The sequence below is a fragment of the Dioscorea cayenensis genome, unplaced genomic scaffold, assembly GCF_009730915.1.
Source record: "Dioscorea cayenensis subsp. rotundata cultivar TDr96_F1 unplaced genomic scaffold, TDr96_F1_v2_PseudoChromosome.rev07_lg8_w22 25.fasta BLBR01000145.1, whole genome shotgun sequence".
Classification (NCBI taxonomy): Eukaryota; Viridiplantae; Streptophyta; class Magnoliopsida; order Dioscoreales; family Dioscoreaceae; genus Dioscorea; species Dioscorea cayenensis.
Window position 1 is genome coordinate 36,743 of NW_024086536.1, and position 20,144 is coordinate 56,886.

At 34.0% G+C, this 20,144-nt stretch overlaps 1 long non-coding RNA gene across 1 annotated transcript; it reads right to left on the reverse strand.

Annotated features, from left to right (window-relative positions):
* Window positions 1-4,475: 4,475 nt before the first annotated feature.
* Window positions 4,476-5,339, reverse strand: LOC120253636. Its single transcript, XR_005534350.1, has 3 exons — window positions 5,236-5,339; window positions 5,008-5,137; window positions 4,476-4,858 (listed from the first exon to the last, which is right to left on the reverse strand). It is a non-coding gene; the product is annotated as an uncharacterized LOC120253636 (long non-coding RNA).
* Between the last annotated feature and the right edge of the window lie 14,805 nt (window positions 5,340-20,144).

A 20,144-nucleotide genomic window follows, 5' to 3' on the forward strand; every position in this document is an offset into this window, starting at 1 on the left:
TTTTAATAAATCAGTGGTTTATCCACTTTAATTCAAAAAAAAAATGTTTTTAAACATCAATTAAAATTTGTACATGCATGTGGAGAATCTAATCCTCCATAATTAAAAACCATTAAGTCATGTGTAATAGCAAGTCAACCAGTTACTTCTAACATCCACACCAGAAGTTTCATTTTGTTCATATTTGGATTTTATTTTAACAAAGACCAATATGTAAGTCAAATAAAACAATTTTACAAGTGTGAATCTAGAAGGAGAATAAAAGTCAGCAATGAATAAAATATTACCAAGAGGTCCACAATTTATATCATTGTAAAATGAGCTGAGCCCCCTCTTTGCTTCTGGTTTTCAATTGATCTATCTTTAAAATGATGTTTGTGACAAGGACGTTTATACAGAAGCAAAAGGAAAAAACTTGGCCAACAATAAATTTGGGAAATAACATAAATATAGTTTTAAATCTCATACTATTACTAAAATATTACTCAGTAATTGGAAGGCAACAATTAAGTGAATTAAGTGCTATTAAAAATCACAACAATAGCTGATTTATGGTCAAGTTGTTTAACAAAAGAATTTATACATGAATAGATAAAGATTAATGTATAATATTTTGTAAACCATGAAGCATCAATTGATAAGGTGACACAACTCTTCTAACAATAGTATGAATTATCTGGGACAGCAACCCCGCCTATAATATTAGGGGGTAAGTTATTTATCCCAACATCTCCGTCTTACACTTATCAACTCTAATCTAAAGGTTAATATGCCGCCCTACTACTTTATAGTAGCCATAGATTTCAAGGTAAATATTTTTTTATTATCATAAGGCTTCCACGGAAACTTCTCTTACACACAGAAATTTAACTGAGTGTTATACAAACACTTTTAAGATGTTATAGAATTAAGACCGTTGGATCACTCTAGCGCACGTGTACGTTTGAGATGAAAGGATAATGCCTAAAGGATAAATTTATCTGCTGAAGTCTCTCTCACGTGTATGTTTGACATGAAAGGATATATATATATATATGCCCCATGTGCTCCCCATGTGATGGACGCCAAGCGCCTATGTTATAATACGCCTATATAATGGACTGTCTTTAGGCATTCAAAGCATCATTTGCTCAAGCTCTCTCTCTCTCTCTCTCTCTCTCTCTCTCTCTCTCTCTCTCTCCGCTTGGTATTTCCGACGATGGGAATATTCATAAAAGATTCAGTTGAGCTAGATTTCTCTGGAGTCAAGACTAATGTCGTCGGTTTCCATTTCGACGGATATGCTACTGGGCCTAAGTGGATTGTGAAATTTGAAATGACGTCTAGGGAGGCTATCCTCAAGGAGCCTATACTCAGCTCGCCGTCGTTCCGACGTCGGTGATAGACAAGCCTTGGGATGGAGATTATCCAAATTTTCATCATACATGGACTGGAGCAAGTTCGGGGGTTTATGGTGACCTCGTCGAAGAGAACTATGATCGGACTAATTTCAAAGTTGGCCGTCTTATTGTAGACGGCAAGAGTGTTCCCTCGGGAGAGAAGTTGACGGTCACTTGGAAATTCAATATGACCTCGGGCGATAAGTATTCATTAGTCATGCTGGGGGGAAGGTTCACTGGAAAAGTTCAGAAGGGAAAGGTTCAAGTCATAGGATATACATCTTAAGAGATGATGCATGTAAACGACGTCGTCTAGACGTTTAGATGTAATGTTATCGACACTTAAGTCGATTTTTCAGTTGTAATAAGAAAGCTTCTTCGAAAAAGCCATTTTAACAAAGAATTATTATTCTAGAGATATGTGCAAGAGTATTATATTTACTTTCTTTCTGATTTTACGCTAGTACATGTGTTTTCACGTGATTAATAGGAGAGAGAAAATTGGATGGGCCCAATCGATATAGGGCCATCTCTACGGCCTGAACTTAAGGTCCATAAGAGCTTTGCATATTTGCAATTTAGTCCCTATATAGAGTATTTTATTAATAAATAACTTTAGTTATTTACGGGACGACTCCTGAAGTTTGAGAAAATTGTTTGGGACAGCACCCCGCATTAGGGGTGGACATGGGCCGGGCTGGGTCGGGTCTGGGCTGGGCTAGACTCAAAAATACAGCGTATATAATTTGGTCAGTAGGGTCACAGTGTCGTAAGTGTCTGTGGTCCAAACGCCGACCCATTTGATTGTCATTAGGCTGGGGCCCAGCTGACCCTAACCCAAAAAAATAAATAATGTTTTTATGAAATAATTGAAATAACTAAATAAAACTACTACTACAACCCCCTAAAAATTTTTTCAAAACAATTAAAAAAATACAATACAGAGTATTATAAATGGTTCAAATAAATTCTATATAAATAAGTAGTAATATTATCAACAAATATTACATCAAGTACAAATATACCATTCATAAAAAACAAATATTAATAAGTAGTACAAAGGGTTCAACATGAGTTTCATAAGTAGCAAATATTACATAAGTAGTACAATGATTCAAAAAGAGTTTCATAAGTAGTAGAATATTACATAAGTAGTACAATGGTTCTACAAGAGTTTCATAAGAAGCAAATATTACATAAGTAGTACAATAGTTCAACAATTGTCCCATAAGAAGCAAATATTACATAATTAAAATCACCAAAGAATTAATTCTTGATCCCCATCAAATAGATTAAAGAAGATAATAACCTATGCAAAAACACCATTAAACAAAAATGTTAATATAAACATATATAAAAAAGTAGCCTAAAATTTAAAATATTTAAAGAAAATACCTATGTTGAAAAGTCATCCACAGAATCTGAACTTGAAGATAAATCATTTTCTTCAACACCAACCACCCCATCAGATTTTTCCCTTTTAAATTATTAATTACAACCATAATTCAATATTTTAAAAATATTTAGTTAAAAACATACTAACATAACTTCTTAAAAACATAATGAACTTACTTGGTTCAAAAGGATGCTCAGAACCAATCTCGAAGACACATTATAGCTTGTATTGTCTTTGACCGTAGTGAAGCTCGATAAGGACTAATCACTCGTCGGCTTGTGCTAAATGTGCTCTCTGAGGCAACAGTGGATATTGGAATAGTTAAAATATCACGAGCCATGCTTGAGAGGTCTGGGAATCTCATTGAACAAGACTTCCAAAAATCCAAAACATCCAACTCCACATTTCGATCCAAACATGGTTCTTCCAAATAAAGATCCAACTCTGATTTTTGCATTTGAACTCTACTAACATGACCTTCAAATGCATCTAACTCTTGCATTTCATCATAATCATCATCATTAATAGTCAAATTGCTTTTGGAACTCATAGTATACTGTGAAGAAGATGCTCGATCTTTTTTGTAAGCTTCAAAACATTTATAAAGAGTAGCAACCACATTCGAAGTGTATTCTCTAGATTCCATCCCATACACTTTAGTATAACAAAATTCAACAAATTTAACTTTATAGCGAGGATCCAAAATCACAGCACAAGATAAAATCAAGCTATATTCAGACCAATATTTGTCAAACTTCCTCTGCATTTCTTTAACCATAGGTGTCAAGAAGCTTTCTGGTTCATTAACCACATTTAGCAATTTACGATGAATTTGCCACACACCTTTAAAATATAAATTAGAAGTAGGATATTTGACACCAGAAAATACGCAAGTCACCTCATGGAAAGACTTCAAAAAATTGCACAAAACAGCAACATCATTCCACTCTTGATCAGTTAAGCTATATATAAAAATTACCCTGTCTCTTTCACCCAAATATAAGAAAGCGACTTTTGTAATGAAGTGCCACAACAAGCATGTCATAGATAGAGTTCCATCCGGTTGGACAATCAAGGCATAATTTTCTAATGTCCAAATTTAACTTCTTTGCAATATCATAAAATTTCTTTCTTCTATGAGTGGATTGCTTCACATATTTTACACCAAGACGCAACTTGCCAATGGTCAACATAATAAGATTAAATCGTTTGATTGCACAACCAAATTTAATATATGAGCACAACATCGTATATGAAAGAATTCACCATCACAAGGAAGAAAACCCCGCTGGTTAAGACGACTCTTAAGCAATGAAACAACACAGTCGTTTGTACTCGAGATTATCCAAAGTGATACTAAATAGTTTATGTTGAATGTTCCATTGAGCAACACAGTATTAATTTCATCTTCAATAGAAAAGTCGTCATACGGAGGTGGAATGAGTTTAAAATGGATAAGCCTCTTATGCAACAACCATTCATGATCAATAAAATGCGCCCAGTAACACAAATATAGTGATCTTCAGTGATAGATTTCCAAGTGTCTGATGTTAAGCATATTCTACTAGGGCACTCAATCAATATGTCTTTCAAATTATGTCTTTTCCCGCTTATATAGCAACATAATATCTCTTTTGATTGTTTTTTTCTACTCATCATTTTTAAATTCGGGACATGCAAACTGCTATCACACGCCTAAATCCAATATTCTCAACCATTATGAAAGGTTGTTCATCAATAGCAATCATCATAGCAATTTCTCTACGAATGATCTCAACATCAATTTTATAATTTGAGAATGACGTACCGCTGGTTGTTGTTTGATGAGAAATTGTGTATTGTCTAATGTCACGACAAACACGTTTCGGACATTTAGTCAAGTGCCTCCTCAAATGCGATGTTCCTCCTGTGCTTTTGCAAGAATATGCCTTCTTACAATATTTGCATTGAGCTCTTTGTGAATTTGCATCAATTGGTGGTAATTTGTCAAAATGCTCCCACACATCCGATCTACCACGCTTTGATTCAGGCTCAACATTTTCATCACCAAGATTAATTGGTGTACTTGATTGACTTTCCATATCTATTGAATAAAAAAAAATTAACAAACAAAATTAAAAAAAAATCAATAGAAAAAAATTCATGTGGTGTAATAAAAAAATTAATTTATAAATAAAAATCTAAAAGCTGAAGTATAAGAGTGAATTTATTACTTGGATGGTTAGACCTTACCTTGAGATGAAATGGATGAAGTGAAAAATCAAATGAGCACAATGATTGCTTAAAGTAGGAGAAAAGCTTGATCATGGAACCTAGAGAAAGCTCATGAAGTGTGAATTCAAGATTCCAAAAAGAAGAATGCCTGCACATTCATATAAAAGTGACTTGATTAAAAAGAGGCAAAATACTAGTACACACTACACATCAAAAGAAGAAAAAAAAAGTCTAAGAATATATTACCTGGATGGCCAAATCTTCACCGGATATGAAATGGATGACTGCAAAAATGAAAGAGCATGGCGGTTGGTTAAAGCAAGAGGAGAAAAGCTTGATGGAGGAGAGAAGCTTGATAATGGAAGTAGAAATAAAAACAAACACTTTTTTTCATTATTTGAATGTCATATGTCATCCCTGAGCCCTCAAACGAAAAAAACAAAGACACAATTAGATGAAAGCTTGCATGCACAGATTCCAATATATTTTTTATATTAAAAAAATCTAAAATCAAAGGCTAAAAAGTTGCCTACTCAAGCCTATTACTATTATATATATATATATATAATTATATATATATTATAAATAATGTATTATATATATTATTTATTTATTCAGGTCGGGCCGGGTCGGGTCGGGTTAAAAATTCATCGGACTCAAACCCGACTCGAAATTCAATCGAGCCAAACATTTGAGCCTCAACCCGCTTTTGAGCCAACTTTCTAAACCCAGGCCCCATGTATTTTTTACTGGGTTCGGGCCAGCCCATGGGTCGCCCGGCCCATGTCCACCCCTACCCCGCATATATTATTACGGGGGTGTGTTGCAGCGTCCCAGAATAAAGACCGTTGGATCACTTAGGACAAGTGTACATTTGAGATGAAATGATATATATATATATATATATATATATATATGCCCATGTGCTCCCATGTGATGGCCACCAAATGTATATGCAGAAATCATGATTATACATGGAGGCCATAAGAATTTTTTTATAAGAACTTATGGGTTCAAGAAAAAATATTTGTAATAGCTTTTCTACAAAACAAAAACCCTGCTTAAAATTCAAATTCAACTTTTTTTAAAAGTTGGTAAATGGATGCTTCTGAAAAAACACTTTTGAAAATCTGTTTTGGGTGTTATCCAATTACCAATTTACCCTCAACAAATAAAGAAATTAATGCCCTTAATCCTACTAGTGTTCTACCTTTTACCTCTAGGGTTCATTTCACTTGTGGCCATAAAAGTTTCATCATAATAACGCTATGGCCACAATTATTTTTTTTTTTATAACGCTGAAGCCATTTATTTTCTCTCCGGAAGCTCTGGTGGCCACAATGGGCTGTTTTCGGATCATTTCCGGTGATTGGGATGATGTAGCTGCAAGCTGGGTTATTAAATTCATAATCAACAAACGACGTGGCATTTTACTGGCTAAGTTTTGGGCAAGATCCACGCCAGCGCCTCGTCAGCTAGCGTCCCACGTGGCTGTCCATTGGAGACAGTCTCTTTCTCTCCCCCTAAGGCCACTCCTAATTTTCAATTTAGGGCATCTCGTGTCCGAGTGGCCATATTTCCTCTATGAAACCAGTCCCGGATCTCCAATCCATTGAGGTTTTCCCTCCAATCCACATATTTTGTCCCGGATCTCTAATCCACTAAGGTTTTCTCTCCAATCAAATCATCGGTCTATGATTGATTTCTTGCAAGAGAGGAGGCTCAAGCCAAATCTTTCTTCAAGTTTGGTAATCTCTCAATGGGCTAAACAAGGATTAGAAGACTTGGACTTTGGAGAAGGGAAGCTTTTATATATTGGTCTTCTTGCAAGTGAAATTTACTGCCTTTTCTTGCCTATGACCGGTAATTTGCATGCATTCACTGTGCTAATGTCTATCCCTCAGAGCATTGCTAAAAAATTTGAGCATTTTCTTATGAATTTTGATAAAAGAGAAGGGAGTGAAGATGATGCCATGTCGTCTGTTGTTTATGAATTTAATAACCCAACTGGCAGCCACATCATCCCAATCACTGGAAATGGCCCGGAAACAGCCCATTGTGGCTACCAGTGCACCCGGAAAGAAAATAAATGGCTTCAGTGTTATAAAAAAAACATTTGTGGCATAGCATTATTATGATGAAACTTTTGTGGCCACCAGTAAAATGAACCCCTTACCTCCACCCCTTTCATCAAGACATAGGAATAGAGAAAGTAAGAAAGAAAAGAGTGGGAAGGAGGTTGCTCCATTCACGTCTTCAACCTCCGCGAGAAGAAGCAGCCCACCATCTTCAGGTTCAATTGTTGTGCTTGAAAATTCAGTGTTTTGATGGGTTATTTCTTTGATCGTAAGGGGAAGATGGTTTTTTATACATATACATTTTACTTTTTTGATGAATAGCTTAAATACGCTTTGAATCCTTTTGCAAGATCCTCCTCTGAATTCAATTCGTTTCTCCTGCGACACGCTAATCTCTTAGCCTGCGATCTAGATGGAATGTACTCAGCTGTCTTTTCCGATGAACAATTGCCATATAGCCCTGCTAGATTCCTTTACAGGTCTCAGATCTCCCTTTTCTTTTGAAAGGTTTGATTTTTATTCATCAAATTTGGATATTTATTTTGGATATGCTAGATGGCTTACATTCTTGTTGGTTTTGTCTAAGATATCATTATGATCTTGATGGAGTTTGGTTCTGTTTTCAAAAAGTAGATAAGTTTCTTTATAGCTTGCGTATGCTGGACCATTTTTTCATCCGATGTTGTTGTTTGAATATTAAAGTTTTCTTTGTTTAGATTGATAGATGACTTCTTAGAGCAGCTGAACTTTGCCATGAAAGGTGTCTGTTGTTTTGGGTGAAATTCCATTGTTTGGGTGAAACCAGGGAGAGTGAGAGGTGGCTGTTTGAGAATCTGGGAGTTTTAACTCCTCTTTGCACTTGGTTGGATGGATCTAATGCAGACTGACTCTAATTTGTTGTATGATTTTAAAGTTAATTGTAGGATTGTTTGCCAAGTAATGTGCATCTATGCGTTCTAATGTGCCCTTGTTAGGTATCTTGCTCCATTGATTGCTTCCTTTTTTAAATTAAAAATTAGGCAGCATGGAAATTATACAATGTCGTTAGGTATTCAATCATGTCTTCAATGGCAAATATATTGGCATGATATAAAAATTTGTCTTAAAAACTAAGACCACCATCCGATTTCTTTTTGTTATATTTTATTTTTGTTCTCCTTTTCTTTTAGTGGTGATCAAATGCACTACTGAGTTTTGTGGTAATAAACCCTTTTGTTTTCATTGGGATTAACCTTTTGTAGGATCTTTGAAAGACAAAGAGCTGATGTATGTGTAAATTATTTTATGTTTCTCTGTTTGGGCTGGAAATTATGAGAGATGTTATTATGTTTTCCTGCAAATATTAGTGAAGTCACTACAAGAAATTAGTGATTTCGCGGCACTTATTTACCGGCGGTTTTACCTAAACGACCGCCAGTGTTGCACATTGGGGCAGTTTAGACGGTAGTTAAATGAACGGCCGGTGATATCTTTCATTTGGTATCGGTTTTTGGTTAAAACGGCCATTAATTTTGTGGTATTGGCGGCAGTTGCATCTGAACAGCCGAGGATGCTATCTAATAGGCGGCAGTTGTGTAAGAAACCGCTGGGAAAATTATTATTTTCCCATTGGACGACAACGACTCCTTTCTTTTCTCTCGCCCCCCCTGATGTATGTGTAAATTATTTTATGTTTCTCTGTTTAGGCTGGAAATTATGAGAGATGTTATTATGTTTTCCTGCAAATATTAGTGAAGTCACTACAAGAAATTAGTGATTTCGCGGCACTCATTTATCGGCGGTTTTACCTAAACGACCGCCAGTGTTGCACATTGGGGCAGTTTAGACAGTAGTTAAATGAACGGCCGGTGATATCTTTCATTTGGTGGCGGTTTTTGGTTAAAACGGCCATTAATTCTGTGGTATTGGCGGCAGTTACATCTGAACAGCCGAGGATGCTATGTAATAGGCGGCAGTTGTGTAAGAAACCGCCGGGAAAGTTATTATTTTCCCGTTGGACGACAACGACTCCTTTCTTTTCTCTGGCCCCCCCCAGCCTGGCCGTTCGCTTGTTAGGGTTTTTCCACTTTTCCTTTTGCCTCTCTCTCCTCTTCCCGGCCATCCTTCTCCTCTTCCCGGCCATCAATCCATTGATCCATCCGAGTTTGCTGCCTTTGATCGTTAACCAACACGCCGGCCATCAACCTCTTGTTTCATTCAATCTCGCCTTTTCACTCATCTCCACAGTAAATCATCTCATTTTGAAACATTATTGGTGATCTTTAGGGAATGCTTCAAGATCTCTCAATGGAGCCATATCTGAGCTCTTCTCCAATAGTTTCTATGCTAACTTTGTGGTTTTCTTAAGTGTTGATCTGTTTTTCCTTTAAATCTGGCAATCAGGGTAGGTGCACGGATCTTTAGCTCACGCTGGTAAGATGCGCGGCCAGACTCCCAAGGTAGCCAAGCAAGACCAGAAGAAGAAGCCCCTGCGCCGAGCTCACTAGCGAATGCGATGATTCATTTGCCGCTTCATCACATCGGTGAGATCCCAATCCTTTTTTTCTTTCCCATTAAATATGTCAATCGGGGAAGGTACACGGATCTTTTAGTCTGTAGTCTTGATCTTTGTAATAATGGAAAGGTTTCGCATTTGTTAGTATCTTGTCTTCAAACTATGAAATCTAACTAATTAGTTTCTCATTGTTGTCACTTCGATTCTCCTGTCCTTTATGTGGTGGCTCAGAATTATGGATGGCTTAATGTGAGGAAGCTATGTAGTATGAGTTTGTTTTTAAAATGTAAAAATTGGTTATTAAAGAGATTGTATTGGCTATGAAAATTATCGCTCTTATTTTATTTGTTTGTTTGTCTCTTTACACATATATAATTTCTCTTAGTTTTTCTATGGATCCAGAGCCTAAATTGAAAAGGATGTTTAATTATTGTTGTCATCTAGGTTAAATTAAAAAAGTCCCAAATTTATATGCTTTTCGGTTTCTTCTAGGCTTTATGGCTTTCTTCAATTTGCTAAAGCTTTGATAATCACTTTCAAAATGCAGGAAACATTAATTACATGTTTCTGATCGTTTCTTTGTTTTTATCAATGGACAGTAACGCAAGTTCATACCAAAAAATAGATAACAATAACAAGTTCATACCATAAGTAGGAGAACTAACTAGTTATTCAGAGATTGAAGGCCTCATTCTGTGAGGAAACTTGAACCCTTTGTGCGCTAAACTAAAAGGTTTGCCTAATATTTATTGTGCCTCACTCATATCAAGCATACCAAGTTATTTGAAAAAAGTTTGGATTCAGGAAATAAGAGTTATTAATTAGCACCTCAACTTTGCTGCTTCATTAATTAATTGGTTTTTAATATGTATATATATAGCTGTAGCCTTTTATGTGAATTCTTTGATTATGGAACCAATGTTTATGTATATTTTCCTATGCTAATAGTATTATATACCTCCATCTTCTTTTTTAATGTGATTTTGTGAAGCCGCGCACTTGTCCAAAAACATAACTTTTCTTTTGCCGTTATAAATGTTTGCTTTGAAAGGAATCACTACATTTCTTTGTATACTTCTTTACTAAAGCATTCTCCCTCTTTTGTAGGGTTTTCTTGGTCACTGTGCGGAATTTTTTTTTCTGGATTGATATTTTCTTACTATTGGTGGTGGTGGTCTCCATCAATTAAGGTACCATTCGTTAATGATATTTAAAATTGTTTAGCAAAATTATTATTGCTATGATGTTAATATGGATAAATTATAACTAAAGCAATTAGGAAATATATGCAACATGTCAAATTTAATGGAGAGCAAGAGTTACGAACTCCTCCAAAATTATTATCAGGTGAAGAAATTTACGAGCAAGTTTAAGACATTGATGTCACATTTGGTCGGCCCATGGATAGTCAACTTAGGGGGAAAAGAAGACGTGGTGCAAGCACTTCTACAGATGAGCGACAACAATGGAGGAAGAAAAGCATTTTCTTTGAGCTCCCATATTGGAAACAAAATTTATTGCGTCATAATTTAGATGTGATGCATATAGAGAAGTATGTGTGCGATAATATTCTTTTCACACTGTTGAATGATAGTTCTCGCTCTAAAGATCATCTCAATGCTCGTAAGGATCTAAGAGATATTGGTTGTAAACCGGACTTGTGGCCAGATGAAAATGGAAAGTCTGCTCCAACAGTTTACACAATGAGTAAGCAAGGGAAGAAGCTATTTCTAAATACTTTGAAGAATATCTCTGTGCTAGATAGCTAAATCATTGATTATGTGAGGTAAATACTTGATTATATTTTCTGTTCCTTTTACATGTTATCAACCTAATGAATTTATTATGTGAGTTATTTGCAGTATGCTGAGGACAAAAAGGCACATCACGACAAGTAATTCAGTAAATTCTACAGTCGATCCAACTCATTCTATGGATCCAGGTACATCTATGCCAACACCACAGATTAATGCACAAGTTCAAGAAGGTGGTCCTCAAATTAATGCACAAGTTCAAGAAGGTGGTCCTGTGCATCAATCGGCAGTAGAAAGAGATGAACCTCAGCTTTTTAGGGGTTGCAAAAGGAATACAAGAACATGGGATGTGCAAATTAGAGGTAATTAATCTATATATCTGTATATGATTTATTTGATTCTCTATTTCAATGTAATTACGAGGTTATATATTTGGTTCTAAGTCCATTGCTCGACTGGAAAATGAGATGGTTATTACTTTCTTTTCTTTTGAGCAGTTTTAATTATGTTTATTAATCATGTCGCAACATTACTTACGTTTTAAACAACTTGCATTCTTGGTAGGAAAAAGCAACTTGGTCGCTCGTCACTAGAGCTGAATTATTTCAAACAAGCCATACAACATCCGATGGGTCTTTTTGTAAAATGAAGAAGCGAGGGCATAATCATGTAAGTTTTAACATTGAAAACCTATGCCATGTTTTGTGATTTTTGTGACATATGTTTTTATGGAAAACTATATTGCTTTTAATTCATGAAGATCTAATTATTCAAGTCAAGAGCTCATCCGAAAATGAAGCATTTACTAGTGTTTTTAGGAAAGAACACCATGAGTATGTTCGAGGGTATGGGACTTGGAATTGTCCTAACTCAAATATATGGATCATCGGTAGCTCGAGCAGGGAAGAAAGTGAAGCAGTGGGGGCACTGAAAGCTGAAATCAATGAGCTCGGGGGACACTGATGCAACTCTTAAGGCAACAAGTGCAAGAAAATGAACAACGATTTCAGCAACAATTATCAATTCTTACCCAACAATTGGCCAACTAAAATCAAAACATAGCAACCAATCAGGTTTTGTTTAAATTTCTTTTGGCATTTATAGGTATATGATAACATTAATTGTCTTGATTAGGTTAGTGTTAATGTTTACATATAGGATTTCATTCTTTTTCCTCAAATTTTTATATTGAAATTCTTTGACATAGGATAATTTGGGTTGCAATGTATTGGAAAGGCGTTCATCACGAGGGTAGTCATCACGGCACATTTGACAACAAAATTCAGATGAATCTACATAGGACATATGCGACAGTAAGTTAAGTAAGTCCTCGTTATCTATTTTTATATTTGAAGTATGAAAGTTCACTGTATTTAATAATCAATCATATGAATTCAGTTTGGGATCCACATAAGAGGGTTTGACCCGGCTTTCAATTCGGTGAGTTCTTGATCAATCATTGAGTCCAGTTGGTGTTTTGCTATTTATTAATTTAATGTTTGGTTTGCAAGTTCTGTTGTCTGTGTTTTCAGGCCAAAGCAAAAATAGGACATCATTGATTGATGTGATGCCGTGATCAACCCACTGAATTTGAAGCTGATTTGCAGTTTTTACACTATCTTTTGTTAATCTTTGGCTTTCAAACTTTAGTTCCTTGTGATGCCAGTCGTTTATCTTTTTTGTGGATTGCTCATGTTAGTTGTAGTCTATATATATATGCAGTACTGATTTATTTTATATTTTGCGTTTCTTATGCTTTTTCAAATGGTTAATTAAGACTCAGAATTTTACATTAGTTTTTATCCTTGCTTCGTCTCCCATCTGAAAACTATGTAACAGAACAAATATGGGCAGAAGGCTGTCAAAAACTTGGAGTTGTCCAAGGTGAGCATTTCTTTGTTCTTTTCCTAGTTCAGTGTTGTGACTTGTGATGCTGTTGTTGTTAAAGCTTTTTCATTTTGTTTCATGTTTTACTAGCAGCTTACATATCAAGGTGGAATCTTTTCAGCCTTTTGAAAGTATGGTAGCTAGCTCTTCAAACTGGTAGGTCCATTATTGCACTAGGTCCTGTCCATTACCTACTCTGCAGTGTTCCCTAAACTAAATTTACATTACTTTGGTTTGTTTGGAAGTGACATGTTTCCATGCTTTAAGTTTTTTAACTTGAACATTTTCAGATCCTGAGGCATATGGGAAGATCAATGATTGCTTTTATCTATTTTGGTCATATGCATAAATTAATATAATTTCAATCTCAGAGCCTGCCTTTGTTGAGAATGTTGAGTTAATGGAGAACCTTGGCCTATACAATGTAAATTATATTTGTTCTAACACTTTCAGTGTTCTTTACATACCACGCAGGGTTAACTGTAGGCGAGACCACTTTCTCTACAGCTGGGTTATACTTGATCTGTTTTTTGCTTCTAAATTTTCAAGGATATTTTTTTAATTTGTTTTATTCTTCTTAATATATCAAATAATAAAACTAATTGTTATGGAAGGCCCTAATGTTTCTCTCTATTATTTGATCTCGCTCTACATATCCAACTCAGAACTTCTATTATTTATTGATGTTAGTGTTACTCTTCTCTGCATGCGATTGGCTTGTCTTCTCCAAAGCAATTCCTGTTCTTTAAGTGATCGCATTCCCACTCCCTTTTTGCATATTCTTTAAATTTTTTAAGTGCATGTTCTTCTCATTTGACCTTCAATATTCATGCATACCTCTTTGCATTATCTTGCCAACACTATAGAATAATATTGCCTTGGGCAGCTTGCAGATTTGTTGGATGACTTTTTCTTTAAACATGAGAGGACTGGAAGATGTTAGTTAATTATTATAATGTTACCTCTAGGATGTTGTGTTTTCTGTAGGGAAAAGGCACCATGCCATGATAAAACTTGGAGAGTATATGATGTCTTGCAACGTTTGTCTGGAGAATGGATTTCTAACTTGAAATCACTTGCATTTTCTGGATGATCTCTGTTATTAGTATATGTGGTAGTTATAGTTCTTATTTAGTTCATCCTGTGCTATTTATGGGCCGGATGAAAGTGGCTTACTGGCAATTAATTATTGCAGGGTCTACTATTTGTTTTTTGTTTGGTGTTTTTTTTTTGAAAATTTCCATTATTCAAGTGCTATATATGAGGTTTTCTGCATCTTTTTAGCCTTTTGTATTTGTGATTAAGATGGGTTTTTACCTTTTTCACTATTGTCTCCTGCTTGCATATTAATGCTGTTCTTTTATTAATCTTTCCACATTATATGGATTCTGAAGCTTCTCAAGAGTTTTGTTGGATGCATGCAAAATACTCATTATGTGCTATCTCTTACTAGGTTTTTGACCAAGCTCCTCACTGAAGATCTGCCACTGCTTTTTGTGCGTCCAAAGAAGATTGTTCTTGATTTTCAAAAAGGGACAGCTCTTGGTCCAGTTGCTGATAATTTTAGAACAGATGCAAATAAGGAAGGAAATAAAGATTTGGTTGTAGGTTTTTCTCCAAAGTGAGGGTCCCATTTGTTTCCCTCACTTGATGTCAGATTAGAGATTCACAAGATTATTATGTATACATATCCAGAAAATTATTGTGTGTGTGCGTGTGTGCCATAAAAACTTGTTTCTTCTGTGTAGGGTATAGTTATTGCTCATTGGCTGGTGGCATCAAGGATCTGATCCAATGTAGCCCGAAAAGGATGAGTGGTTTGTTGTAGATGTAATCTACTTTTTACAAAGGAGCATGACAGAGTAAGTTCTTCCAATTTTATGCTTTCGACTTTTGTTATCTATTATATTATTTGATGTCATGGAAATTATACCGAACCTTCTTGAAACCACTAAAGAATGTTGTTTAACCTTTCTAATTTCTGATGAGATAGATATTAAAGCATGATCCTGAAACTACCCCACCAAAACACTCATTGAGTAGTGTATTCATTTACTGCTATGGTATCATGATATATTGATGTGCTGATAGGTCCTTCACATGTTTTAACTAGATTATTGAGATGTTCAGAATGGACATGTGTAAAATGCTTTAGAGGATAATTGTTGAGAAAAAGTGGAAGATGTTTCTGCCTTGACTGTAAAAATCTTGGTACATATATTTGAGCGATCACATTCGCCTTCAAATAGGATATTTTATTTGTGTATGGATCCACCTTCAAATGTTTCAGAACAAAAAACTACAGTTTTTAATTTTGCTTAACTGCTTCATCGGTCACGGTTGATCCTTGTTTAATCTGATTTGAAATGTCTAATCTTTTCCTTTTGAAATTTCAATAGATTTTTATAAGTTAATTGAGTTTGTACTCTGAGCTATATTAAATTATTCATTCCCTATCTCCTTGTCATTCCTTTAAATTTTGGAACAACTTAGTGGCACTAATATTGCTGAATATCTTCTTCCAGTTTGCAATGTTGTTGGTGTGTTACCTTTGCCTCTCCAATATGGTTTTCCAGTTGTTCAGAAGTATGATTCCATTGTTTAATTAACCTTTTTCATTAGTAATTCAAATCTGGGAAGTATATTAATGTTATTATTTGTAGTTTTTGCAAGTGGACATAGTTTTACCATCAATACTAAGTTGCTAACTTGAGTTTACCGATGAGAATAAAAGTGATTGGACGTTTGATCTATCAGATAAAGTAATAGTTTCAATATTAGTGAATTGTACACTTCCTCTAGGTTGGTAATATGCTTGTACCTCAAGAAACATACTGACCAAGAATGGACTTCTATTATGATTTTGGCGAGGCACTGAATGTGGAATGCAGTTTTAATGCTTTATAGAGTATTTGTCTTTTGCATAGTTGGATATTTTATATCCTAACTACACCTTTCATGGAACATGCATGGTAGGCATATATGCAATCCTTGTGGATGTGTTCCACTTTTTAATATATGTATGCACTTATTAAAACTATTTATTCTTGTCTATTGATCAACAGGCATGTTTTCTTGAATTTAGGTGAAGGTGATGCTAACCTGCTATTCAGGTGAAGGTGATGACAAGAGGTCTTACTTGTTAATGATGGATTTTTCAGAGGAAGAAGTTGCCATGGAAATTAACCAGTTAAACTATGGTGATATATTGTCATTCAGTTCACATTGTATTGGTGTAATGCCAATGATGATTTCAACATAAGTATGAAGCCTTGTTTTTCAATATAATATGTTTGCAGCTTAGAGAGAAAACAAATTTGTAAATTTGACTTAATTATTAATGAGTTATAAATAAATTTTTTATAATTTTTAAATATTAATTGAATGAGGTCAATGCACAGGATTCAAATGAGTTCAATGCACAGGATTTATATATATATGTATATAATTGTCAAAATATCAAATAAAAAATAAAAAATAATTTTTTAAAAAAAATCAAACCCACGGCGGTTTACGCATGAACCGCCGCCACTTTCTCCGAGTTCTCTCGTCTCGATCTCTTTTATAATTTAACGGCCGTTATATAACCGCCGAGAATTCTCAGATCGCATTTAGCGGCCGTTGTTCCGGCTGTTCTATAAAAACCGCCGTGAATTACTCTCCCGACGTTCAGTATCGCGGGCGGTGTTGCAACTGTCATTGGTTTCATTTAGCGGCGGTTATAACCGCCACTAAATGATTTTAAAACCACCCCAAAAAACATGATTTCTTGTAGTGAGTATACATTAGAAATTTCAACTCCAGCAATCATGATTATACTATATGTATAAAGCAAATGGAGAAGCCTGGAAATTTTGTTGGTTTTCTGAGAAGATTGTGAAAAACAAATTGCGTAAAATGTTTCCAATTGTCAACTCATTTTTTTCATTTTTATTTATATATTTTTACTTCATTGAAGAACATTTTTATTGTTGTAGAGTGTAGAATTCAGGAAATAAAAAATTGTGTAAAAAAAATGGTTAGAGATTGATAAAAATACAAGCTTCTAACTAATTATTGTTTACGAACTTGTTTATTTGGTAAAAAAATATTTATTTATTTTTCTTTTTCTTCTTAATTTTTTTATCTTATCATTCTATTGAAATATTAAATTAAATTGTTTTATCATTTTATCTAAAATACCCTCATTATATAATAATCTCATTATTATGACTTTGTACATAATAATCATGTATTAAGCACGCATGGGTGAGAACTGAACATTTAGTTAATTGTAATAATAATAATAATAATAATTAGTAATAGCAATGTATAATAGTAACTCAATGAAAACTCAATGAATGCCCATTTAAAAGTACTTCTGCATTAGTTTATCCAAACATAAAATAAAGAAAAACACTTAACTAACTCTGAAGAACACTTTTTTCAAAAGTGCTTCTACAAATTATTAAAAAAACACTTTTTTTAAAGCCAACCCAAACAAGCCTTATCTTTCTTAGAATTTATAAATCAGAAATCATATTACATAACACATCTTGATTTCACATGGATGTGGAGCGTGCATGGTACGAAATCAAACTCTACATTCATAGAATAAACTAGATAGATCAAATCATATAAATCAAATAAATTCATATCACATAATCATCTAAACATTCATGGAGTATTCTATCACATGCGATAAAGCGAGTGGCATGCAAACAAAGTCTACGATATCTTAAACAAGATCTGTGGGCCCCATCATTTTTTTTTTTTCAAATTCTAATATTAAATTCTGCGGTTATGTTTATTTATTTATTTATTTTTAATTTTTTTATTTTTATGTTTCAGTTATTTTTTTATAAAACCCTACGCACCCCTTCATCTCCTTCTATCTTAGTCTTATCTTTTAAGAAACATTAGATCTAGCATTTTCCTTGATTACGTGTGGTGCGGGGACGAGGAAAAGAGAAGGATCATGTAGATTCTGGGTTTGATTGATTCACTGTTATTGATGAGATAAGAGCCCTCTTCCTCGGATCTTTGAAAAACATTGTAGAATTATTATTGTTATTTTTATAAATCTTGATCTGTTAATGTCGGATATTAGTGATGGATGGGTAAAAGTTAGCTTCTTGTTTGAGGAGTTTGAGATTAATTTGATAGGTTTTAGATTTTGTTTTTGATAATAGTAGAAGCCCCTCTTTGATTTTAGGGGTCTTAAAGGCATAATTTAGAGGAGACTAAAATAAAAAACTTGTAGAGTTTGACGTTAGCTAAGGACCTGCCAAATATCAGAATTTTTGGAGCAGTATCCTGTAAATTATAGGCTTTAAACTCAGGTGACACGAACAGCTTTTCTGTGCAGCCCTTGAGAATTTATTAATTTATTTCATGATTGTAAAGTCTGATTTAGATTTAGACTTATATAATAAAGCTGTAGAAGATGATTTTATCTTTGCCTTTACCAAATTTTAGAATTTTTACCGTTGTAAATTGTGAGATATGATCAGATTTCTATAGGTGTGCTCAATGGCATATCAGCAGAAAGCATGAATATTGATTTGAGAATTTAATGATCTTTGAGGTTGAATCAGGCCTCATGTTTAATAAGAAAGTTGTTCCCACTACACCATAATGGGTCTTTAGCGGCGTTTTTTTTAAAAATTTAACGGCATTTTTAAACACCGCTAATTACCATAACGGCGATTTCAGAAAATGCCGGGCAAAACGCCGCCAAAGATAGTGTCGGCAATGTCCCAGCAATTAGCGGCGTTTTAAGATAAACGCCGCTAAATTAGCGGTGCTTTTATTTCCTTTAGCGGTGTTTTATACCTTATAAAATAATTAATTTATGAATTATATTAGCTGCGTTTATTTATAAACGCCGCTAAATTAGCGGCGTTTTTAAAAAATAATTTAAAAAATTAATGTAAATTTTTTTAACCTGATTTTTTTTATAAAAAAGAAAAACAACTACTCTAAATATTATTATTATTATTTTTATTTTTTCTTTTTTTAGAGTTTTTTTCTTTATTTTTAAATTATTCTCTTTTCTCTTTTTTAATTATTATTATTATTATTATTATTATTATTATTATTATTATTATTTTTTCACTTTTTCCTCTTTTTCTTCTTCTTCACACCTTGTTTCTTCCTCTTCTAGTTTCTTCTTCATCATCATCATCACCATCATCATCATCATCATCATCATCTTCTTCTTCTTCCTCTTCTTCTATTTTTTCTTCTTTTTCACATCTTGTTTCTTCTTCTTCTTCTTCTTCTTCTTCTTCTTCTTCTTCTTCTTCTTCTAGTTTCTTCATCATCATCATCATCATCATCATCTTCTTCTTCTTCTTCTTCTTCTTCTTCTTATCGCGTCGTCATCATCGTCATCACATTCTTCATTTTCATCTTCATCTTCTTCATCATAACTTGGTATCATTTTCACACTTTTTTCAATATCAAAGGGTATTTATAGAAAATAAAAACTGATGGAATTTAGCGGCGTTTTTCTTTAAAAAACGCCGCTAAATAAAAATTTTAAAATTAATGGCGCCAAATTCAAATTTTTTCGAAAAAAAACGGCGCGAATTTTGAATTTTCAAAAAAAATAAATTTTGGCGGCGTTTTTATGCATAAACGCCACTAAAGTTTAATTTTGTAATTTTTAAATTAAAAAAATTAGATTTTCACGGCGTTTTTTGGGACAAACGCCACAGAATTTTTAATTTTATAAATTTTCAAATAAAAAAATTTTTACCATCTTGCGGCGTTTTTGAAAAAAACGCCGCTAAATCTAAATTTTTTGGCTTTTAAAATTTAATTATATCATAACATTAGCAGCGTTTTTAGTCATAAATGCCGCTGAAGTACAGTACTTTTATGGCGTTTTAAAAAAAATGCCGCTAAATATAAATTTTATTAGTTTCAAATTTTATCATATCAGGAATTTAGCGGCGT